The sequence below is a fragment of the Oreochromis niloticus genome, linkage group LG18 (genome assembly GCF_001858045.2).
Source record: "Oreochromis niloticus isolate F11D_XX linkage group LG18, O_niloticus_UMD_NMBU, whole genome shotgun sequence".
Taxonomy (NCBI): Eukaryota; Metazoa; Chordata; class Actinopteri; order Cichliformes; family Cichlidae; genus Oreochromis; species Oreochromis niloticus.
In genome coordinates, this window is record NC_031982.2 from 31,718,552 (window position 1) to 31,742,667 (window position 24,116).

Consider the following 24,116-nt stretch of genomic DNA (forward strand, 5'->3'; position numbering starts at 1 on the left):
TGCAGGCTTTATTTAAGTGGAAAACTTCCACAACAGTTTTGTGGGAGAAACGTTTCGTCACTCATCCAAGTGACTTCTTCAGTCTCAGCTGACTGCAGGTTTCCCCAAACCTTATAAACAGTACATTTGCATAATGACTGAAACCAGCCCACTGAAGGAACAATGGGCTGTGAGGTCAGTTCCTTAATCATATTTGACTGAGATGGATTCTGTTGTACTGGATTAACTTTCAAGATAAGCCCATGATTCCAGATGTTCTGCAAACCCTTTTTGCACAAAATATAAAAAACACAGCTGGCTCAAGCAAAGTTAAAATTGCATTTACCTTATTTTACTGAGACAGTGTGCAAAGATGAGATAGACCCTGAATAAGATCAACAGCAGTGAGCTGTAGGCTGAAACACAACACAGATGTATAACATTGTTAATAAAGTTAATTTGTCTGAAATAAATTGGTGACATTTATATGTCCCAGGGCCCATTCAGATCAACATCAAGATTCTCCTCAATTATTTAACTGTTTTAATATGATTTAACAGAATTCTACTTGTACAAACACAAAAGGGTGTTCAATAATAAGAAACCAAAAACTGGATCATCCATTAACTCAAGTTAAGGTAAATATGATGAGTTGTGAATTTAACGTACAGTCGGCCTAGTGTGGGAAAGCTGGAGTGCTGGACTGCAGCTTGTCAGTCTGGTAACTCAAACACTCATGCACTTACTCCTAAAGAGAGAGACAGTGAAAGTGAACAGTATATCCTCGGTTTCTTAACATAAAACTCATTGTTGCAGACAGGTGCAGCCCAAAAGTGATCCCCTTAGACTGATTTTTAGTTTTAGTGTTATTAATTTTCCTCTGAGTTATTCATTCTGCCACTAGTTAGCTAACATAAACTAATCTAAGTCTATTAGTTGCGACTAACAAACCAACAACATGACATTGGATGATGTTCCATACTGACAGAATATGGCACTAAATTTGTTTTTAAAACTTTAAGCACTTATTTCTTAAATCCAGCTTCACAGACAGCATGATATCTATGTCTGTTTTTGAGAGCAGGGCTCAAAGGTTTAAATTAGCATTTTTATGTGTAGTGTTTCATGTCCTCTATAAGTAAAATGAATAAATAAATAAAACTTTGTCCAGATCATAATTTAGAACTCATCAGATTTTTACATTTTCTTTAACATCAAGTAATCTAGTAGAATTTTCCTTTAAATGTATGGCTATATTTCAAATCAAACTTTTAACAGCTCAATCAAGATGATTTTACGACCAAAATAATAATCGACTGTATGACAAAACTGGGACTCAAAATCTGACATAACATCAATTCAACTGATGAGACTGACTTTAATCTGATGGATGTGCTTTAACTTGAAGAGCCTAAACAGGCTCTGTCAACTTAACCTGCAGTTAGTACTGGAATGCGGGGTGTGGGAATTATTTCATGTGTTCATCCCTGGAGTAGCAATTACCAGGACAGTCTATAGGGCTTTGGAGTTGACGTCACTGAAGGTGACGTCAACAATCTCTCTCTGAATGTGGAGAAGACGAAGGAGATTGTTGTGGACTTCAGGAGAATGCACACCCAACATGCTCCTCTGACCATTGACGGAGCGTCTGTGGAGAGAGTGAGCAGCACTAAGTTCTTGGGTGTGCACATCACAGAGGATCTCTCCTGGACGTACAACACCACAGCACTGGCCAAGAAATCACAGCAGCGTCTCTTCTTTCTCCGCAAACTAAGAAGAGCAGGAGCACCAGCCCCCATCATGTACACTTTCTACAGAGGCACCATCGAGAGCATCCTGTCGAGCTGCATCACTGTGTGGTTTGGAGCCTGCAATGCGTCCTGTCATAGAACCCTCCAACGCATAGTGAGAGCTGCAGAGAGGATCATTGGTGTCTCTCTCCCCTCCCTCCAGGACATTTACAGCACCCGTCTCACTAAAAAATCCCTCTGCATAGCGGCTGATCCCACGCACCCAATGCAAAGCTTCTTCAAGCTGCTGCCGTCAGGGAGGAGACTGCGGAGTCTCCAGGCCAGGACCAGCAGACTGAAGGACAGCTTCATCCATCAGGCTGTCAGGAAGCTTAACTCCCTCCCGATTCTGCCCCCTCTCCCCTCTCTCCTCCACGGTCTCACTGAACTCTGTCACACACACACACACACACACACACTCTCTGACTCACTCACTGGCCTGCACCAGTTATTAGTCACCTTGTGGAGCATTGGACTGCCACTACCTCATAAGACTTTGTTGTTACACTATCTCCTACCGTACATTACCAAATCTCCATTTGCACTATTTGCCTATTTGCACTACCTTGCCTGGTTTACACTCAATGTCATTTACCGTTACCTGAATATTGTATATGGTATATTGTATAGCTTTTTTGGTATATGTAAAATTGTACTGTATTTATTCAAATTTTACTTTTTTTAATTATTTTAATTATTTTACTTGCATTTTTAATCACTCTCTTATATTTAAATGTTCATCTAGGGTTTGAGAGTAACGAAATTTCTATTCTCTGTATGTCCTGTACATATGGCAGAATTGACAAATAAAGTTGACTTTGACTTTGACTTTGGTGGGCCACGCCCCCTTTCCGCCATGACAGTAGGCTAGACGCAGGATTCAGCTTCAGCTATGGTTCGTACGTGTTGTGTTATCAGTTGCAACGTTTGATCACACGATCGTGAAGGCAAGAAGCTGGATAATGGGCTCTCTTTTCATTGTTTTCCATCCTGGAGGCAACGTGAGGGATCCCATGTATCCGATATTACTAAACAAAGACGTCAGGCTTGCATTGCAGCGGTGAGACGAGCGGATCGAGTTCTGTGCAATCCCCAGCTTTTTGTTGGTTTGGTCTCTGCATCTTCTTTCCGGTGAGTTCTAAATTAATTCATATCACTATTAAAATGCTTTTAGTGTTATTTTCAATGTGCTGAGGTCATAGATAATGAGATAAAACATGCTAATGTGTGATGCTGCAGAACCACGTCATGTCATCATGTCGACTGAGTAGCTTATGATTTAGCATTATTGCAGGCAAACCAGCATATGAAATGGATGTAACAAATCCAGACTGGGCACCAACACTGCTCATGGGCCTCTAAAAACATACTAAATTGCTCTCATTGTACACTAATCCGCACATAACTTCCAGATGAATCACACACCTGTCATGTGCACTAATTTTATCTTACAGGCTTTTATTATGCAGCTGCAGAGTCTGAAGGTTCTTATTAATAATAATAAGCATAATTCTTAAACTGGTTTGCTGTGTATGCGCTGACTCCACAGACAAAGGGCTGTATCGCGACCGATTGCGCCCAGACGCCAAGAGACGGTACTTTCAAAAAATTGCAAAAACCATGATAACTTTCTAAACAACTTCCTTGTTACAGTTTTTGATTTGCACGTACAGCCAACCCATCTATATTAGCCTTGGTTCATTACAGACCTTTTATTAAAAGTGGTTTTTGTGTGTTTCAGGTACTGCACTCACAACGACTGAATGAAACTGCACTGTGACCTCGTTGTGTGGACACAGAGAGACCTTCTGTCATACGCATCTTCCCTGATGTGGATTTCTGGGAACCACGTTTAAAGCAAGCACAAGACTTCTTTCTTAAAGTGTGTCTTCCTGAACTTGTTGGGAAATACTTCTCCAAACAATGTGCTGCTCTAAATAGCCTGTAATGTTTCATTTTGTGGTTCAAGATTGATGCCAGCTGTGTGTTGCCATGTAAATAGTTTGCATTTCATTTTTATGTACTTGCTAAGTACATGTGATAAGATCAAGAATAAAAAAAAAAAACATGTCTACTATTCTTTTCTGTTTTATTGAAACTACTTCACACAAAGTACAATTATTTACAATGAACTACACATGCAACACAACAGCTTTATGAATACTCAACAAGAGCAAGTTTCATTTGGCGCTGGTTTGACAACCACACTGGGGCACATATTCACCAAAACACAGCAAACCTTAACAATCTTATCAAGCAGTGTTGTGTTTATTTCTGCTCTGCCCTGTTCATTGCACACACAATGCTTCGTCTGCCCTTTAGCTTCTGTGATGCTGTCTGTCCGATCACCACTGTCCACATTTACAGGTGGTACCTCAACCTCCACTTGTCCAACACAACTGCTGTCCACAGCTATGACATTGTAATTTTGTTGTTGTTCTTCTGTCAGATCTTCATCGATTACTTCTGCACGGGGCACACCTTCAGACTCTGCAGCTGCATAAAAGCCTGTAAGATAAAATTAGTGCACATGACAGGTGTGTGATTCATCTGGAAGTTATGTGCGGATTAGTGTACAATGAGAGCAATTTAGTATGTTTTTAGAGGCCCATGAGCAGTGTTGGTGCCCAGTCTGGATTTGTTACATCCATTTCATATGCTGGTTTGCCTGCAATAATGCTAAATCATAAGCTACTCAGTCGACATGATGACATGACGTGGTTCTGCAGCATCACACATTAGCATGTTTTATCTCATTATCTATGACCTCAGCACATTGAAAATAACACTAAAAGCATTTTAATAGTGATATGAATTAATTTAGAACTCACCGGAAAGAAGATGCAGAGACCAAACCAACAAAAAGCTGGGATTGCACAGAACTCGATCCGCTCGTCTCACCGCTGCAATGCAAGCCTGACGTCTTTGTTTAGTAATATCGGATACATGGGATCCCTCACGTTGCCTCCAGGTTGAAAAACGATGAAAAGAGAGCCCATTATCCAGCTTCTTGCCTTCACGATCGTGTGATCAAACGTTGCAACTGATAACACAACACGTACGAACCATAGCTGAAGCTGTATCCTGTGTCTAGCCTACTGTCATGGCGGAAGGGGGCGTGGCCCACCTCCAGTGACATCACGCTCCAAAGCCCTATAAGTAAATCACTGAGAGGCTTTTAAAAGTTTAACCTCTTAGAGTTTCACTATATATTAGTTAATATGCCAGTAACTAATGTGCTATATGCTAACTCCGCTCACATTTCTGAATAAAAATGCAAACAAAACAGTTACCTTCATAATCACATACCAGTAAAATTTCATAAAAAGACTGAAACGAATGTCACAAAAAACCCCCATTTGCATCACGTTGTTGCTGCTTCTACAAGCTGTTGAATCATGGGGTGTACTTACTATGGATTAGCCAATAATCTAATTTACGCATATTTTTGCCATATAAACTAATTTACGCATCAATGTATTCCAGTGTTCTGTGGAACTTTGAAGGCATCAAAGAAAACTAATGTTGGGTTTTTCTCCATATGTATTATTATAAGGTCTACCTTACAGTATAAAGCGTCTCGAAGTGACTGATGTTTGGCGCTGTATAAATAAAATTGAATTGAATTGAATTGAATTGAATTGAAATAGGATCTGCATTCAGTCTGTAACTCAGTGTATTTGCATCAGTAAAATTTTCACAAAACTTTTCCCGTGATTTAGAACTTAATTTGAAATGGTATCCAAGAATGATTTCAATCCTCTTTTAGATAGAACACAGAAGTTTAGTTTGCTGCCATGTCCTAAAGAAGCAACAACCACAGACATCCAAATCCTGTGCGCTCCTCCTCACTGGTGCACACAGGATTTGTTAGGAATTTACCTCATTTATGTTTTATCTTATATTGGAAATTTATGTTTTGTAGGATAATATAGAGCAGGGGTAGGCAACCTTTCTGATGGCGAGTGCCATTTAAAATTTCCTCAGAAGTCAGTGTGCCATATGATTGCATTAGCAATAAATTTAATAACGCTCTATATGAACAGTTACACATTATATAGAACCACTTTATAGAATTATATTTGTTTGCAAATGTTGGCAGCTATCAGCGAATAGTTATCAGCTATTTTGAAACAAAAAAAAGACCCTTTTTATCCATAACAAGAACTCCATAACAGCAAATGAACTGTACAACAGAAAATACAAATGCTATTTATGGTCTCCTCACAACAATGATAAGAAAAATAAACTGGGCCAATATGGCATGTTTGTTAATACAGAGACACACATGTTAATGTGATCTCTGGTCTCCCACTCAGAGACACAGGTCTCCGAGTGTCCAGCATTCAGACAGCTACCTGAGGACACTCATGTGATAGAATATCTGCTCACACAGATATGTAGAGCCAAATACTGTCAATAAGGCCTCTGCAATGTTCTGAAGACAGTTAAACTTGTCAGGTAGTGATGTCCAGCAGGTGAAAATGCAAGCTCCATGAACACGCACAGCTGTGGATTCCAGCTGCTTCGATGTCGCATTAACTGGCATTAACTCAGCCAGTTAATGCCAGACAAATCTAGCTGCTCATTAAAGATTTCTGGTTTGATCAGAAAATAAAACATTGGTCCATACACCTGAAAGTCCCAAAAATGCATTGTGTCTCGATGTGGATGCATTTTGACTAAAGACCGGCCCCCCAGATATTAAAGCCATAAAGCCTTTGAATGAAAACAAACGCTGTTGTGACATTGATGTACACTGTCTTGTTGGTAAATGTATGATTTCTATTCATTTTACGTCAGATAAAAACTTTGGTTGTAAGCTTTAGATAATTATTTAATAACAGCCAGACATTTTAAATGAGAATAAGAAAGTATTTCTTTGCGACCCCCTTTCCCTGTTAATGCCCTACCTGGCCCCCTTGCATCACTTTGCTAGATCCGCCCCTGCACAGTTACCAGCTGTCAGCTACTTAGAAAAGGATCCTGGTATTATTTGTCTCTCAGAAACAGTTCATAACTACTCTCCAGCTCATTCATGTCACCTAAAAGGTAAACCTGTTTCTCCATCACCTGTTCAGCTCTGATGATTCAGTAAGGACATCTCCTGGTTTCATCTTCATGTTTCCCTCTCATACAAACCGATATCATGATCAGCAGCTTTTACAGCTGTGGCTCCAGCAAACATCAGCTGATACTAGAAATTAATATTAAATAAATTCTAACAAGAGCTGACCAAGCTTAAACGTACTGCTGTTGTTTAGCGCGACATCCGGCGGTTTCCGCTTTCTGGCGCAAAGTGAGCGATAAACAAACAGAGAGAAAAGCTGATCAGCTGATCATTGATCAGTTTCATGATTGAAGTAGCAACAGGAGAGGGAGGGGAGAGAATGAGAGGAGAAGAAGATGCAGCTGTGCAGCAAAGACGCAGAATAACTCCAGCTTTGAGTCTTTTTCCATCCTGGCTGAAGTACGGGACAAACTGTGTTCCTTCTCAGCTCAACACGAAACGGTAATAATTTCTCTGAATGCCAGACGATTCCGTTTGTACGGGACGGTTGGCAACTCTACTAACTAACCTTATGAATAAAATAAAGTTCACTATCAATAAAATCATAGCACCCGCCCAGCTGTATAGAAACTCCATCATGCTAGCTAGCACGCAGTAAGAGTTATTGTAACTGACTGTAAAAAGTCAGCACAACGAAAATAAACTCCACCTAAACTTGGTTTATATCTGACCCAGATAGACTGCAGGTTATTAACTTCTTACCTGAAGTTTAGTTCACCTGACGCTCCGACCGGCGGCTGCCTCGGGTCTCTCCTCCTCCTGCCTCCCCTTCCCTCATCCACCTGCTGGCCTCCACCACTTGTTAATTTTACTGAATCTGTGGAAGCTCTGCCATAGCCACCACCAAACAACTGAGTTATTTTTACACACCGACCAGCGTCTGGCCAGTCCACCACCAAAAAAAAAAAAAAAATCATCGGGCCACCGAGCAAATGCCCGGTATGCCCGATGGCCAGTCCAGCTATGGTCATGCGTGCCATCAGTTAACCCTTCGTGTGCCAACGGTGGCACGCATGCCTAGGGTTGCCGACCCCTGATATAGAGTGTTGAAAGAAAATACCACACCCATACAACACAGAACTGTAGTGGAAAATTACCTGACACAATGGACAGAGTAGATTCTGGTCTGTGTGAGTAGGAAGGATGTTTTTCTCTTTTTCTCTTCACAGGGAGCCCGACTGGAGTGAAGATTTAAGATGATCCCGGGGCCAGACCAAGTGCCAAATAAGGGAGAGCCAAGCCAAAGCCGCAGCTGCTCCCCACCTTTTTAACCAAACCTAATTATGTTTGTACCATAATATAGACACTTTGTTCACTAGTGAGTGGCACCCTTTGTCTGTCTGACCATTGGACAGACAAAGGTTCAGGCACCATGTCATAACTTGAATTTTCAGCCGTTTAATAAATTTTTAAACCTTTGAGTTTTTTCATCTTCTCTCTACTTTAATAATTAGCAGGTAGCCTGTTGTTCCAGGTCCTGCACAGCTGCTCTTTATCAAGAAGTGTGGTGGTTGTCTTTGAGGATGAAAGAATTGTTAGTGGGAGCAAATAAGGTGTACTACTAAGGAAAACGTAGGCAAATGTGTGTGCAAAGTCTAGAGAAAAAGGTTGGTGCAAAGAAGTTGCTGATGATATATGATTACTCACCTGTCTTTTCTGTGTCCTATGAAGGATGTTTCCCGAGGGGTCCAGACACTATTTAAATGTTCCAAGAGAGGTCATGGGTTCAAGGAGTGTGGAGGATCACTGTGCATTGGGTTTTTGTAATAATTGTTAAGGTGCAAGTTCAAATATTGAATATTTAATCATATAAAAATGTTAAAATGCATGTATATATTTATTTAATAAAATTGTGTATTGTAGAAAGTTTGTGGAAGGTTAGAATTTGGAAAACTCACCTGACAGAAAAAATGGATTGGATGGAATGGATGACAATTGTCATTAAATAGGAGAATGAATCTACATGTATGGTCATCTTTACCACAGAGATTACATTTCCTTGGGTAAGGACATTCCTTAGCAATCTACTCATCACTTTTACAGTTCTTGCAAAACACATTGGCACAATCTGTAGCTAAATGGTCATTACAGCCACATTTGCGACAAGTCTTGGGTTGCCCCGGGTAAAACACATACACTCTAATTGCCCCCAGTTGAATAATTGGGGGTAGGTGCGTAAACTCACCAGAGTTCTCATCCCATTTCAAATGGACATAAAAACGATATGCCCCGGTTCGGATTCCATCCTCTTCTTTTAAATCCAAGCCTCTTGTCACTGAACATCGAAAGGACAACCAGGTCCTAATATCCTCAATTCTCACACGCTCCGAATGCATAATCACAGTCACTGCTTTTGGTTCTCTGCCTGATAACCGTATCATGTTCATGTTAGCCAGCTGGGGTCTGGATTGTTTAATCCTGTTAAAGATGTTAATACCGGATTCAAACAACGTGTTCGTGGCAAAAATCACCTCGTAAATTTTCTTCCCAGGCAAGCCAAAAATATAGTCAATCTGAATTGGCGAAAACCCCAATTCTTTCTGGATAGTAGTCCTGCTGAACTGTAGTCAGTCCATTTCACAATTTCCTTGCAACTCAAATGGTACAACATTCCTCCTGGAACCTGTCATGGTGGGTCTGGGTGAACCAATTTTCAATTTTCAAGATTTTTTATTGTTCATTACAGAAGTGTTATACAAATTCTCAGCATTTGAAGAGAGAAAAGGGATACATCAAAGCCACAAACACCTCAAAAATTAAAAATAAAATAAATAAATAAAAGAGGTCCAACAAAAAAGGTCCCATATTCTATCATTCAACTAATGTCCATACACTTTGTTTTACTCCCTTCTCCAAAAGGATATCTTCCCATAAAGTAATCGTTCAACAAATTAAAGGTACTATTTATTACAACTCTTGCAGGAATTTCATATTTTTTAAAAACACAAATGTTTCTCACCCTCCATAATGCATCTTTAACACAATTTACTGTTATCCACCAACAATCTTTCCCTCTCCCCCCACTACCTTTCAAAACCCCATACATTATACATTCATATCTTAAATCCCACTTATATAGCTCTTTCAACCGGTGTCGCAATAAACACCATACCTTCTTAGCAAAGGGGCATTCCCAAAACAAATGTCTAACCGTCTCGTCACCTCCACATCTCATTCTTGGGCACCGCGGACTCCTCGTGCACTCTCTTGTCTTCAAAAAGGCTCTTGTGGGTAGACATTCAAGAACGGCTTGCCACGCTAAATCTTTATGAGTATTTAACAATATCTTGTTATTAACATTAGCCCATGCTATTTTACAAAGGTTTCCAGGAAGTTTCCCTACTGGAGTCATTCTGTCTGTTGGAAATAATATTTCCTCTAATTTGGCCAAACTTATAGCCTGGGGTGTGATCTGGGTTGAAAAACACTTTAGTGATTTGATTACTATGTCATAAACAGCGGGGTATTGTTCAGAGAAAGGTGTACTAAGGGAGCATCACATGCCCCGTGCCTTCAAAACTCTCTGACCAACCCAAAATGTTGTGAAATATGGCCACATTGATTCAGTAGAGTCCCCTGTGAATTCCCCAAATGCAGGAATCTCAACTGCATAATTTGTGGTAGTGGGGGACTGCGTTGTTTCTTTTTTTTGTTTTGTAGGTTGAGAGCCTGTTTGTGTCCCATGTTTTTCACCTTTTAATGTGTATGTTCTGTATTTTTATTGTAGTGGACGGAGGATCTACCAGCGGCTGTGGGACCGTAGGTGGTGGGTTGTTTTCCACGCTTCTTTTGTTGTACAGCACCAGGTGAAAAGACTGTAGTAGGTTTCCTTTGTGTGGTTGTGCTGACCCCTGTGAATTCCCCACATGCGGGAATCTCAACTGCATAATTTGTGGTAGTGGGGGACTGCGTTCGTGCTCTCCCCTCACTCTTGTGTCCAAAAGCAAAGATCCATGTGTCTGCTCTTCTCTCCGTCTGGCCTTTGAACTGGGACAAAATGCAATGGCGTGCTCACCGTCACTGGATTCAGGCATTATGCGTGCTAGGCACCATCAGCCAGAGTGCTGCATGTGGAAAGGGGACCCCTGTCTCCCACACTGCCAACTCATACTTACCTGGCAGGGGGGATACCATGATCACGAAGGTGGTTCGCCCAGGGCGAGGCTCAGCCATTGCACTGCGGTTGTGCTGACCCCTGTGAATTCCCCACATGCGGGAATCTCAACTGCATAATTTGTGGTAGTGGGGGACTGCGTTCGCGCTCTCCCCTCACTCTTGTGTCCAATAGCAAATGTAGACGGAGGGGCTACTCGCTTTTCCTTTCTCTTTCGCCCCCACTTGCGCTACTGCTTTCTCTCTCTCTCGCTCTCCTGTGCTTGCTCCAGCTCCGCGCTTACAGGAGCCCACCTGTATATTGATTACAGGGCGGCGTGTACCTGTATAAAGGGAAGCCGGGTTTTCTCGTTGGATTATTTCCTCCCGAGCTTCTGGTGCGATACAGCGGTAGACGCTGGCTTGTTGGTTAAATTACTGAGGCGATCAGGTCATGTGATTGCTACAGGTAGGTCTCCCCTTCGATTTCTGATTTCTCCCTAACGTCGGCAATTAGTAGTTATATTTCTGCGGCCCGCTACAGCGCGGCTGTTTTTCTTTCCTTTGCTCCAGCCGTGGTGAGGAGACGCGTGAGTGCATCCGCCGTGCAGTACAGTGCCTCCAAGTTCTGGGGTAAGCCGCTTATTTTATAGCTGCTAGTTTTGTAAATTAAAGAAGATTAAGGTTAGTTTTGCCTTTTTCTTATTTGTAGGGTTTGATTGCTGCCGTGCCCTCTCGGGGACCAACCGCCTGCTTTGGTTACGTAGAGAGTCGGGCGCCTGCTCTGCTGCTGTCTTGTTTTGTTGATCTTGTTTGTTTGATTTTGTTTTGCCCTGTTTTGTTTTGTGTTGTTTTGGTTATATTACGGTTAATCTGTCGGCGGCCCGGTTTTTCCTTGTAGCTTGCCTTGCCACGCCCTCTTGGACTATCGTTCGCTCCAGCTTTTTGTGGCTGGCCGGGGCGATTCTCGGCTGTATATTGGGCTGGTTATACAAACTGGTACTGCCTCTCCCCTTTCTCCCAGCTGTGGGAAGTTGTGTGAGACCGAGCAGACCAAGGACAATCGGACCCAGCACCAGCTGTGGGCTGGTTCGCCGAGCGAAAGTATTTCTAACCAGTGCTCTGTGGTGTATATCTGGGTGTGTTGTATCACAGACTTTGGCTTTCCTTTAATTGTTTCTTTTTTTTGTTTTGTAGGTTGAGAGCCTGTTTGTGTCCCATGTTTTTCACCTTTTAATGTGTATGTTCTGTATTTTTATTGTAGTGGACGGAGGATCTACCAGCGGCTGTGGGACCGTAGGTGGTGGGTCGTTTTCCACGCTTCTTTTGTTGTACAGCACCAGGTGAAAAGACTGTAGTAGGTTTCCTTTGTGTGGTTGTGCTGACCCCTGTGAATTCCCCACATGCGGGAATCTCAACTGCATAATTTGTGGTAGTGGGGGACTGCGGTCGCGCTCTCCTCTCACTCTTGTATCCAAAAGCAAAGATCCATGTGTCTGCTCTTCTCTCCGTCTGGCCTTTGAACTGGGACAAAATGCAATGGCGTGCTCACCGTCACTGGATTCAGGCATTATGCGTGCTAGGCACCATCAGCCAGAGTGCTGCATGTGGAAAGGGACCCCTGTCTCCCACACTGCCAACTCATACTTACCTGGCAGGGGGGATACCATGATCACGAAGGTGGTTCGCCCAGGGCGAGGCTCAGCCATTGCACTGCGGTTGTGCTGACCCCTGTGAATTCCCCAAATGCGGGAATCTCAACTGCATAATTTGTGGTAGTGGGGGACTGCGGTCGCGCTCTCCCCTCACTCTTGTGTCCAAAAGCAAAGATCCATGTGTCTGCTCTTCTCTCCGTCTGGCCTTTGAACTGGGACAAAATGCAATGGCGTGCTCACCGTCACTGGATTCAGGCATTATGCGTGCTAGGCACCATCAGCCAGAGTGCTGCATGTGGAAAGGGGACCCCTGTCTCCCACACTGCCAACTCATACTTACCTGGCAGGGGGGATACCATGATCACGAAGGTGGTTCGCCCAGGGCGAGGCTCAGCCATTGCACTGCAGTTGTGCTGACCCCTGTGAATTCCCCACATGCGGGAATCTCAACTGCATAATTTGTGGTAGTGGGGGACTGCGTTCGCGCTCTCCCTCACTCTTGTGTCCAAAAGCAAAGATCCATGTGTCTGCTCTTCTCTCGGTCTGGCCTTTGAACTGGGACAAAATGCAATGGCGTGCTCACCGTCACTGGATTCAGGCATTATGCGTGCTAGGCACCATCAGCCAGAGTGCTGCATGTGGAAAGGGGACCCCTGTCTCCCACACTGCCAACTCATACTTACCTGGCAGGGGGGATACCATGATCACGAAGGTGGTTCGCCCAGGGCGAGGCTCAGCCATTGCACTGCGGATGTGCTGACCCCTGTGAATTCCCCACATGCGGGAATCTCAACTGCATAATTTGTGGTAGTGGGGGACTGCGTTCGCGCTCTCCCCTCACTCTTGTGTCCAAAAGCAAAGATCCATGTGTCTGCTCTTCTCTCTGTCTGGCCATTGAACTGGGACAAAACGCAATGGCGTGCTCACCGTCACTGGATTCAGGCATTATGCGTGTTAGGCACCATTAGCCAGAGTGCTGCATGTGGAAAGGGGACCCCTGTCTCCCACACTGTCAACTCATACTTACCTGGCAGGGGCGATACCATGATCACGAAGGTGGTTCACCCAGGGCGAGGCTCAGCCATTGCACTGCGGTTGCGCTGACCCCTGTGAATTCCCCAAATGCGGGAATCTCAACTGCATAATTTGTGGTAGTGGGGGACTGCGTTCGCGCTCTCCCCTCACTCTTGTGTCCAATAGCAAATGTAGACGGAGGGGCTACTCGCTTTTCCTTTCTCTTTCGCCCCCACTTGCGCTACTGCTTTCTCTCTCTCTCGCTCTCCTGTGCTTGCTCCCGCTGCGCGCTTACAGGAGCCCACCTGTATATTGATTACAGGGCGGCGTGTACCTGTATAAAGGGAAGCCGGGTTTTCTCGTTGGATTATTTCCTCCCGAGCTTCTGGTGCGATACAGCGGTAGACGCTGGCTTGTTGGTTAAATTACTGAGGCGATCAGGTCATGTGATTGCTACAGGTAGGTCTCCCCTTCGATTTCTGATTTCTCCCTAACGTCGGCAATTAGTAGTTATATTTTTGTGGCCCGCTACAGCGCGGCTGTTTTTCTTTCCTTTGCTCCAGCCGTGGTGAGGAGACGCGTGAGTGCATCCGCCGTGCAGTACAGTGCCTCCAAGTTCTGGGGTAAGCCGCTTATTTTATAGCTGCTAGTTTTGTAAATTAAAGAAGATTAAGGTTAGTTTTGCCTTTTTCTTATTTGTAGGGTTTGATTGCTGCCGTGCCCTCTCGGGGACCAACCGCCTGCTTTGGTTACGTAGAGAGTCGGGCGCCTGCTCTGCTGCTGTCTTGTTTTGTTGATCTTGTTTGTTTGATTTTGTTTTGCCCTCTTTTGTTTTGTGTTGTTTTGGTTATATTACGGTTAATCTGTCGGCGGCCCGGTTTTTCCTTGTAGCTTGCCTTGCCACGCCCTCTTGGACTATCGTTCGCTCCAGCTTTTTGTGGCTGGCCGGGGCGATTCTCGGCTGTATATTGGGCTGGTTATACAAACTGGTACTGCCTCTCCCCTTTCTCCCAGCTGTGGGAAGTTGTGTGAGACCGAGCAGACCAAGGACAATCGGACCCAGCACCAGCTGTGGGCTGGTTCGCCGAGCGAAAGTATTTCTAACCAGTGCTCTGTGGTGTATATCTGGGTGTGTTGTATCACAGACTTTGGTTTTCCTTTAATTGTTTCTTTTTTTTGTTTTGTAGGTTGAGAGCCTGTTTGTGTCCCATGTTTTTCACCTTTTAATGTGTATGTTCTGTATTTTTATTGTAGTGGACGGAGGATCTACCAGCGGCTGTGGGACCGTAGGTGGTGGGTCGTTTTCCACGCTTCTTTTGTTGTACAGCACCAGGTGAAAAGACTGTAGTAGGTTTCCTTTGTGTGGTTGTGCTGACCCCTGTGAATTCCCCACATGCGGGAATCTCAACTGCATAATTTGTGGTAGTGGGGGACTGCGTTCGTGCTCTCCCCTCACTCTTGTGTCCAAAAGCAAAGATCCATGTGTCTGCTCTTCTCTCTGTCTGGCCATTGAACTGGGACAAAATGCAATGGCGTGCTCACCGTCACTGGATTTAGGCATTATGCGTGTTAGGCACCATCAGCCAGAGTGCTGCATGTGGAAAGGGGACCCCTGTCTCCCACACTCCCAACTCATACTTACCTGGCAGGGGCGATACCATGATCACGAAGGTGGTTCGCCCAGGGCGAGGCTCAGCCATTGCACTGCGGTTGTGCTGACCCCTGTGAATTCCCCACATGCGGGAATCTCAACTGCATAATTTGTGGTAGTGGGGGACTGCGTTCGCGCTCTCCCCTCACTCTTGTGTCCAAAAGCAAAGATCCATGTGTCTGCTCTTCTCTCCGTCTGGCCTTTGAACTGGGACAAAACGCAATGGCGTGCTCACCGTCACTGGATTCAGGCATTATGCGTGCTAGGCACCATCAGCCAGAGTGCTGCATGTGGAAAGGGGACCCCTGTCTCCCACACTGCCAACTCATACTTACCTGGCAGGGGCGATACCATGATCACGAAGGTGGTTCACGCAGGATGACGACATCTGATGCTACTGTTAGCATGGCAGGTTCCAGGCGGAACGCTGTACGATTTGAGCTACAAGAGGTTTGTGAAATGGATCGATTGCAGTTTAGTAGGACTGTTATTCAGAAGGAACTGGGTTTTTCACCTAACCAGTTGGATTATATTTTTGGCTTGCCTGGAAGAAGAACTTATGAAGTGATTTTTGCCACGTCAACTTTGTATGAGTCCTGTATTAACATCTTCAATAGAAAGAGACAATCCAGCCCCCAGCTGGCTCATATCAAGATGACTCCACTATCAGGCAGGGAGCCTAAAGCTGTGACTGTGATTATGCATTCAGAGTATGTGAGAGTCGAAGATATTAAAACATGGTTGTCCTTTAAATGTTCGGTGTTAAGAGGATTGGATTTAAAGGACGAAGATGGGATTCGAACTGGAGCATATCGCTTCTATGTACATCTGAAAAGAGATGAGAACTCTGGAGAACTGATGCACCTGCCCCCAATTATTCAATTGGGGGCAATTAGAGGATATGTTTTTTATCCGGGGCAGCCTAAGACATGTCGTAAGTGTGGTTCTAATGACCACTTGGCCATGGAGTGTGTTAACGTCGTTTGTAGGAACTGTAAAAGTGGTGAACATATTATAAAGGATTGCCCTTACCCAAAAAATTGTAATTTATGTGGGAAAGAAGATCATACCTTTAGGTCATGCCCACAGTCTTACGCAAATAGGTTGAGAATGCCCCAGGTTCAGCAAGCAGAAGAAATTCCAGTGGTAACAGGGAATTCTGCACCAACGGATGTGGATAGAGGTCACAATCAAGGTAATGAACTTCAGCTGGAAGCCGTTGTGAACCAAACCGGGGCTGACCAGGACGGTGAACCAGCTGGGAGTTCATCTTGTCAAGCAGGTAATGTTAGAGAGTCCAATAGAACTGAAACTATTCAGGAAGAGATGGAAGTTTTTTTAAGTACCCCAGACCTCGCGCTTCCTTCAACATCGAAAGAGTGTAGAGATTTGTTGGACCTCATGTTCCCGGATCTTCCTATGGAGGGAACGAAACATGTTAAGTTTGACGAAGATTTTCTTCCTCTACCTGTGTCTGCAAGCAAAGACAAGCCCCCCCTTCCCTCAGAACTACTAATACAGCCTGGGTCTAATGATGTGTCAAGTTCACTCAAACGACAAATAAATACGTCAACGGAATCTTCAACTGGAGAGGTGGAGTTGGATGGTACGAGTCACCCCACCCCCCCACCAGTACCCCAGGCTGAGGAGCAAGTTTCGAAAGTCACCCAGGAAACTACCCAGATAATCAAAGTGGGGGATAATGTAGAGAAAGTAACATCGGGGATTTGGTTAGTATCCAAAAAGAAGAAGAAAAAGGCAAAGGTCCAGCAGAATTAACATTTCTCCTTATTAGGGGTTAATGAACACATTTCGAGTAACTACTATAAATACGAGAGGGCTGAATGACGTTGTGAAATGTCAGTCAGTCTTTAACTTGTTACATGAAGCTGGTAGTGACATTTTTTTACTTCAGGAGTGTGCAATATCCTACATGGACAACTATGCAAAGTTTGAGAAACGATGGGTATATGGGCAATCTGTTTGGTCAGGGGATAACCAAAACCGCTTTTCTGGAGTGGGGGTGTTATTTAATAATAGAACCTTTAATATAGAAAATGTGGAGACTGTGGTGGATGGGAGAGTGTTACTTGTTGATGTGGAAAGATGTGGGGTCAAATTTAGGATTATCAATGTTTATGGATATACTGATAAAAAAGAACGAACTGCACTTTTTCAAACTTTGCAGCTTTTTCTTTGTAGTAGAAGAAATATAGTAATGGGGGGGGATTTTAATTGTACCCTCGGAAAAAGAGCTAGACGGAGTGAGAACCCTGTGGATAGAGGGGATGGGAGCTCTTGTGTGTTAGAAAATTTAATTATTGATGGTAATTTGAATGATGTTTATAAGTCACTTAATTTAAATGACCCAGGATATACTTGGTCCAATGGGAAATCCTTTTCCCGTATTGATTTTTTGTTCGTTTCAAAAGCTCTGAATCCTATCTCTTGTGAGGTGGAGCCAGTGCCCTTTTCAGATCATCATAGGTTAAAAGGTACGTTTGAAGTGCAGTCCTGTTTCAACCCCAGTTCGGGACCATGGAAGTTAAATATAAATTTATTAAAAAATAAAAAAGTGGTTGGGAAATATAAAATTAAGTTACAACAATGGTTTTCTCTCCAACCTTTATATGAGTCTGTGGGTGAGTGGTGGGAGAGCATTAAAGCTAGGACACGGGTCTTTTTTTGTTTGCAGGGGAAGAATTTGGCAAAAGGGAGGAGGCAATGGGAAAGAAGAAAACAGGCTCGTTTGCAAAGATATTATAACCTTCTTGTTTTGGGTTTTGATGTGGGTGAGGAGATCACGAGATTAAAAAAAGAGATGATGGTGTGTCTGAATGAGAAAAGCAAAGGGGTATTAATAAGGAGTAGAGTAAAGCATTTTGAAGAAAATGAAAAATGTACCAGGTATTTTTTTAAGAAATTGCATAAATCCAGACCAATTATTGATTGTTTGAGGGATGATGAAGAGAAGGAAGCGGAAAGCACACAAGAAATTCTTGAACTGACTCATTCTTTTTATAACAATTTATATAAAGAACAAGATATTGATGAAGAAATAGCAACATTCTTTCTTTCAAAGTTATCACAAACATTAGATTTGGCTGACAGTATTCTGTTAGAAGAAGATGTAACTATAGAGGAAATTACAAGAGCAATGCTGAGTATGCAAAATAATAAGGCACCAGGACTGGATGGTTTGCCTAAAGAGTACTATTTTACCTTTTGGGAACAGCTTAGCTCCTCTTTGCTCTTAGTTTACAAAGAATCTTGGGACAAAAAGGTTTTACCGTTGTCTATGAATAAAGGGATGATTTCACTGTTGTGGAAGAAGGGCTCAAAACAAGATTTAAGAAATTGGAGACCCCTAACACTGTTAGGTGTGGACACAAAAATTTTAACAAAAGCTTTATTTTTTCGGTTGCAGGCGGTTGTACCTAAACTTATTGGGGTAGAACAAACATGTGGGATATTGGGACGGAAGATGACAGACAGCTTGGCTATTATAAGAGAGAGTTATTTTTATAGCCAGGAGCGGAATATTCCCCTTTGCGTTTTAGGTATTGATCTAGAAAAAGCTTTTGATAATGTTAATCACAAGTTTTTGATGAAGGTTCTTGAAATTTTGGGTTTTGGGGAAGGTTTTAGGAGATGGATTCATGTGTTATATAGTAGCTGTAGTAGTGTGGTGGTTGTTAATGGAATGTTTACCGATCCAGTTGCGGTCAAGTCGGGGGTACGTCAGGGATGTCCGTTGTCCCCTATTTTGTTTATATTGGTAATGGAGTCACTTGCATGTGCTTTAAGACTGGATAACTCAATTACAGGGTTAACCCCCCCAGGTAGTGGGGGGAAGGAAATAAAATTCACTATGTACATGGATGATACAACTTTGGTACTTACAGATAATATGTCGATAGACAGAAGTCTGTCAGTTTGTGAAGCCTTTACGGCAGCTTCTGGAATGAAAATTAATAAAAGTAAGAGCGAAGTTATTTATTTTAACTGGCGAGAGACTAAAGAAAATTGGGGATTGACCGGAAAATTTGAAACAATAAAAATTTTAGGGGTGGAAATTGGAACGGATATGCAATTTAAGAATTGGAATATGAAACTACCCAAAATACAGGGGAAGCTGTTGGGATGGAAAGACAGAGAGCTTTCCTTTGTAGGCAAAGTTTTGGTGTTGAAAGCTGAAGTAATCGCGTCTTTAGCTTGTTTAGCAACTATATTGCCGATTCCTTATAGGATGTTGGCCTCCCTGCGGAAGGCCATGTTTCGCTTCCTTTGGGGAAGCCAACATGAAAGATTGAAGAGAGACATTATGTATAGACCAATAAAAATTGGGGGAAGAGCTGTTCCAGAGGTTGCATCTAAACTTAATGCAATGTTTATTACTCCAGTCCTTAAGGCTTGTTTTAGTGACTTTAATGATTTGATTTGGCCTTATTTTACAAGATTTTGGATTGGACAGAGAGTTTTGAATGCATGGGGCAGGAGATGCCCCCTTAGTACCCCCTTTTCTGACCAATATCCAGTAGTCTATGACATAGTGATAAAATCATTAAAGTGTTTTTCATTTCAAATTATGCCCCAGGCTATAACCAGGTCTAATATTGAAGAACTATTATTTTCAACGGATAGAATGACTCCAGTAGGGAAACTTCCAGAAAACCTATGTAAAATGGCATGGCTTAACGTTAACAATAAGGTTTTGTTAAATATTCATAAAGACTTAGCTTGGCAGGCAGTATTGGAATGCTTGCCTACAAGAGCGTTTTTGAAAGCAAGAGCATGCACGAAGAGTGCACAGTGCCCAAGGTTGAGATGTGGAAATGACGAGACGGTTAAGCACTTGTTTTGGGAATGTCCCTTTGCTAAGAAGGTGTGGTGTTTACTACGACTCCGGTTGAAAGAGTTATATAAAGGAGATCTAACATATGAGTGTATAATGTATGGGATTTTGAAGGGCAAGGGGGGGGGAGAGGAAGACCGTTGGTGGATAATTGTGAATTGTGTGAAAGACGCATTATGGAGAGCGAGAAATATTTGTGTTTTTAAAAAATATGAAATATCTGCACGAGTTGTGGTAAATAGTGCTCTTACCTTGTTGAATGATTATTTTCTGAGAGAAAATATGCCTTTGAAGAAAGGTGCATAAAAAAATATGATTGTTTAGTTGGAAAAAATTGAAATATGGGACCCCTTATGGAAATCTTTAATTTTTAAAGTTTAATTTTATTTTTATTCTTATTCATTGGAGAGTTTGTGGATTTCCTTCTTTGCATTTTTTTGTTTTTGTTCAAAGTTTAAGAATTTGTACTGTTTTTTTGTGTTATGAACAATAAAAAAATTTTGAAAATAGAAAATAGAAAATAGGTTCGCCCAGGGCGAGGCTCAGCCATTGCACTGCGGTTGTGCTGACCCCTGTGAATTCCCCACATGCGGGAATCTCAACTGCATAATTTGTGGTAGTGGGGGACTGCGTTCGCGCTCTCCCCTCACTCTTGTGTCCAATAGCAAATGTAGACGGAGGGGCTACTCGCTTTTCCTTTCTCTTTCGCCCCCACTTGCGCTACTGCTTTCTCTCTCTCTCACTCTCCTGTGCTTGCTCCCGCTCCGCGCTTACAGGAGTCCACCTGTATATTGATTACAGGGCGGCGTGTACCTGTATAAAGGGAAGCCGGGTTTTCTCGTTGGATTATTTCCTCCCGAGCTTCTGGTGCGATACAGCGGTAGACGCTGGCTTGTTGGTTAAATTACTGAGGCGATCAGGTCATGTGATTGCTACAGGTAGGTCTCCCCTTCGATTTCTGATTTCTCCCTAACGTCGGCAATTAGTAGTTATATTTTTGCGGCCCGCTACAGCGCGGCTGTTTTTCTTTCCTTTGCTCCAGCCGTGGTGAGGAGACGCGTGAGTGCATCCGCCGTGCAGTACAGTGCCTCCAAGTTCTGGGGTAAGCCGGTTATTTTATAGCTGCTAGTTTTGTAAATTAAAGAAGATTAAGGTTAGTTTTGCCTTTTCTTATTTGTAGGGTTTGATTGCTGCCGTGCCCTCTCGGGGACCAACCGCCTGCTTTGGTTACGTAGAGAGTCGGGCGCCTGCTCTGCTGCTGTCTTGTTTTGTTGATCTTGTTTGTTTGATTTTGTTTTGCCCTGTTTTGTTTTGTGTTGTTTTGGTTATATTACGGTTAATCTGTCGGCGGCCCGGTTTTTCCTTGTAGCTTGCCTTGCCACGCCCTCTTGGACTATCGTTCGCTCCAGCTTTTTGTGGCTGGCCGGGGCGATTCTCGGCTGTATATTGGGCTGGTTATACAAACTGGTACTGCCTCTCCCCTTTCTCCCAGCTGTGGGAAGTTGTGTGAGACCGAGCAGACCAAGGACAATCGGACCCAGCACCAGCTGTGGGCTGGTTCGCCGAGCGAAAGTATTTCTAACCAGTGCTCTGTGGTGTATATCTGGGTGTGTTGTATCACAGACTTTGGTTTTCCTTTAATTGTTTCTTTTTTTTGTTTTGTAGGTTGAGAGCCTGTTTGTGTCCCATGTTTTTCACCTTTTAATGTGTATGTTCTGTATTTTTATTGTAGTGGACGGAGGATCTACCAGCGGCTGTGGGACCGTAGGTGGTGGGTCGTTTTCCACGCTTCTTTTGTTGTACAGCACCAGGTGAAAAGACTGTAGTAGGTTTCCTTTGTGTGGTTGTGCTGACCCCTGTGAATTCCCCACATGCGGGAATCTCAACTGCATAATTTGTGGTAGTGGGGGACTGCGTTCGTGCTCTCCCCTCACTCTTGTGTCCAAAAGCAAAGATCCATGTGTCTGCTCTTCTCTCCGTCTGGCCTTTGAACTGGGACAAAATGCAATGGCGTGCTCACCGTCACTGGATTCAGGCATTATGCGTGCTAGGCACCATCAGCCAGAGTGCTGCATGTGGAAAGGGGACCCCTGTCTCCCACACTGCCAACTCATACTTACCTGGCAGGGGGATACCATGATCACGAAGGTGGTTCGCCCAGGGCGAGGCTCAGCCATTGCACTGCGGTTGTGCTGACCCCTGTGAATTCCCCACATGCGGGAATCTCAACTGCATAATTTGTGGTAGTGGGGGACTGCGTTCGCGCTCTCCCCTCACTCTTGTGTCCAATAGCAAATGTAGACGGAGGGGCTACTCGCTTTTCCTTTCTCTTTCGCCCCCACTTGCGCTACTGCTTTCTCTCTCTCTCGCTCTCCTGTGCTTGCTCCCGCTCCGCGCTTACAGGAGTCCACCTGTATATTGATTACAGGGCGGCGTGTACCTGTATAAAGGGAAGCCGGGTTTCTCGTTGGATTATTTCCTCCCGAGCTTCTGGTGCGATACAGCGGTAGACGCTGGCTTGTTGGTTAAATTACTGAGGTGATCAGGTCATGTGATTGCTACAGGTAGGTCTCCCCTTCGATTTCTGATTTCTCCCTAACGTCGGCAATTAGTAGTTATATTTTTGCGGCCCGCTACAGCGCGGCTGTTTTTCTTTCCTTTGCTCCAGCCGTGGTGAGGAGACGCGTGAGTGCATCCGCCGTGCAGTACAGTGCCTCCAAGTTCTGGGGTAAGCCGCTTATTTTATAGCTGCTAGTTTTGTAAATTAAAGAAGATTAAGGTTAGTTTTGCCTTTTTCTTATTTGTAGGGTTTGATTGCTGCCGTGCCCTCTCGGGGACCAACCGCCTGCTTTGGTTACGTAGAGAGTCGGGCGCCTGCTCTGCTGCTGTCTTGTTTTGTTGATCTTGTTTGTTTGATTTTGTTTTGCCCTCTTTTGTTTTGTGTTGTTTTGGTTATATTACGGTTAATCTGTCGGCGGCCCGGTTTTTCCTTGTAGCTTGCCTTGCCACGCCCTCTTGGACTATCGTTCGCTCCAGCTTTTTGTGGCTGGCCGGGGCGATTCTCGGCTGTATATTGGGCTGGTTATACAAACTGGTACTGCCTCTCCCCTTTCTCCCAGCTGTGGGAAGTTGTGTGAGACCGAGCAGACCAAGGACAATCGGACCCAGCACCAGCTGTGGGCTGGTTCGCCGAGCGAAAGTATTTCTAACCAGTGCTCTGTGGTGTATATCTGGGTGTGTTGTATCACAGACTTTGGTTTTCCTTTAATTGTTTCTTTTTTTTGTTTTGTAGGTTGAGAGCCTGTTTGTGTCCCATGTTTTTCACCTTTTAATGTGTATGTTCTGTATTTTTATTGTAGTGGACGGAGGATCTACCAGCGGCTGTGGGACCGTAGGTGGTGGGTCGTTTTCCACGCTTCTTTTGTTGTACAGCACCAGGTGAAAAGACTGTAGTAGGTTTCCTTTGTGTGGTTGTGCTGACCCCTGTGAATTCCCCACATGCGGGAATCTCAACTGCATAATTTGTGGTAGTGGGGGACTGCGTTCGTGCTCTCCCCTCACTCTTGTGTCCAAAAGCAAAGATCCATGTGTCTGCTCTTCTCTCCGTCTGGCCTTTGAACTGGGACAAAATGCAATGGCGTGCTCACCGTCACTGGATTCAGGCATTATGCGTGCTAGGCACCATCAGCCAGAGTGCTGCATGTGGAAAGGGGACCCCTGTCTCCCACACTGCCAACTCATACTTACCTGGCAGGGGGGATACCATGATCACGAAGGTGGTTCGCCCAGGGCGAGGCTCAGCCATTGCACTGCGGTTGTGCTGACCCCTGTGAATTCCCCACATGCGGGAATCTCAACTGCATAATTTGTGGTAGTGGGGGACTGCGTTCGCGCTCTCCCCTCACTCTTGTGTCCAAAAGCAAAGATCCATGTGTCTGCTCTTCTCTCTGTCTGGCCATTGAACTGGGACAAAATGCAATGGCGTGCTCACAGTCACTGGATTCAGGCA

At 43.9% G+C, this 24,116-nt stretch overlaps 2 long non-coding RNA genes, 13 other non-coding genes and 2 pseudogenes across 16 annotated transcripts; all 17 read left to right on the top strand.

Annotated features, from left to right (window-relative positions):
• The first annotated feature begins 10,595 nt into the window (after positions 1 to 10,595).
• Positions 10,596 to 10,767, top strand: LOC112843019 (U1 spliceosomal RNA). Its single transcript, XR_003215108.1, has one exon. It is a non-coding gene; the product is annotated as a U1 spliceosomal RNA (small nuclear RNA).
• A 180-nt stretch (positions 10,768 to 10,947) lies between these two features.
• Positions 10,948 to 11,111, top strand: LOC112842993 (U1 spliceosomal RNA). The gene has a single exon (XR_003215083.1). It is a non-coding gene; the product is annotated as a U1 spliceosomal RNA (small nuclear RNA).
• Positions 11,112 to 12,224: 1,113 nt separating this feature from the next.
• On the top strand, positions 12,225 to 12,396 carry LOC112843020 (U1 spliceosomal RNA). The gene has a single exon (XR_003215109.1). It is a non-coding gene; the product is annotated as a U1 spliceosomal RNA (small nuclear RNA).
• A 179-nt stretch (positions 12,397 to 12,575) lies between these two features.
• Positions 12,576 to 12,739, top strand: LOC112842999 (U1 spliceosomal RNA). Its single transcript, XR_003215089.1, has one exon. It is a non-coding gene; the product is annotated as a U1 spliceosomal RNA (small nuclear RNA).
• A 180-nt stretch (positions 12,740 to 12,919) lies between these two features.
• On the top strand, positions 12,920 to 13,083 carry LOC112843006 (U1 spliceosomal RNA). The gene has a single exon (XR_003215096.1). It is a non-coding gene; the product is annotated as a U1 spliceosomal RNA (small nuclear RNA).
• A 179-nt stretch (positions 13,084 to 13,262) lies between these two features.
• LOC112842996 (U1 spliceosomal RNA) lies at positions 13,263 to 13,426 on the top strand. The gene has a single exon (XR_003215086.1). It is a non-coding gene; the product is annotated as a U1 spliceosomal RNA (small nuclear RNA).
• A 180-nt stretch (positions 13,427 to 13,606) lies between these two features.
• On the top strand, positions 13,607 to 13,770 carry LOC112842991 (U1 spliceosomal RNA). The gene has a single exon (XR_003215081.1). It is a non-coding gene; the product is annotated as a U1 spliceosomal RNA (small nuclear RNA).
• Positions 13,771 to 14,883: 1,113 nt separating this feature from the next.
• LOC112843013 (U1 spliceosomal RNA) lies at positions 14,884 to 15,055 on the top strand. Its single transcript, XR_003215102.1, has one exon. It is a non-coding gene; the product is annotated as a U1 spliceosomal RNA (small nuclear RNA).
• Positions 15,056 to 15,235: 180 nt separating this feature from the next.
• Positions 15,236 to 15,399, top strand: LOC112842988 (U1 spliceosomal RNA). Its single transcript, XR_003215078.1, has one exon. It is a non-coding gene; the product is annotated as a U1 spliceosomal RNA (small nuclear RNA).
• A 180-nt stretch (positions 15,400 to 15,579) lies between these two features.
• LOC112843021 (uncharacterized) lies at positions 15,580 to 15,697 on the top strand (annotated as a pseudogene).
• Positions 15,698 to 20,620: 4,923 nt separating this feature from the next.
• LOC112843010 (uncharacterized) lies at positions 20,621 to 20,755 on the top strand (annotated as a pseudogene).
• On the top strand, positions 20,665 to 22,381 carry LOC112842872 (uncharacterized). Of its 2 annotated transcripts, XR_003214902.1 has the most exons (3): positions 20,665 to 21,045; positions 21,121 to 21,209; positions 21,288 to 22,381. It is a non-coding gene; the product is annotated as an uncharacterized LOC112842872 (long non-coding RNA). The 2 variants fall into 2 exon arrangements; XR_003214901.1 differs by having other exon boundaries at positions 20,665 to 21,209.
• Positions 21,868 to 22,039, top strand: LOC112843014 (U1 spliceosomal RNA). The gene has a single exon (XR_003215103.1). It is a non-coding gene; the product is annotated as a U1 spliceosomal RNA (small nuclear RNA).
• On the top strand, positions 22,220 to 22,382 carry LOC112843004 (U1 spliceosomal RNA). The gene has a single exon (XR_003215094.1). It is a non-coding gene; the product is annotated as a U1 spliceosomal RNA (small nuclear RNA).
• A 205-nt stretch (positions 22,383 to 22,587) lies between these two features.
• Positions 22,588 to 24,011, top strand: LOC112842874 (uncharacterized). The gene is made up of 2 exons (XR_003214905.1): positions 22,588 to 22,835; positions 22,915 to 24,011. It is a non-coding gene; the product is annotated as an uncharacterized LOC112842874 (long non-coding RNA).
• LOC112843015 (U1 spliceosomal RNA) lies at positions 23,495 to 23,666 on the top strand. The gene has a single exon (XR_003215104.1). It is a non-coding gene; the product is annotated as a U1 spliceosomal RNA (small nuclear RNA).
• Positions 23,847 to 24,010, top strand: LOC112842994 (U1 spliceosomal RNA). Its single transcript, XR_003215084.1, has one exon. It is a non-coding gene; the product is annotated as a U1 spliceosomal RNA (small nuclear RNA).
• Positions 24,012 to 24,116: the final 105 nt, after the last annotated feature.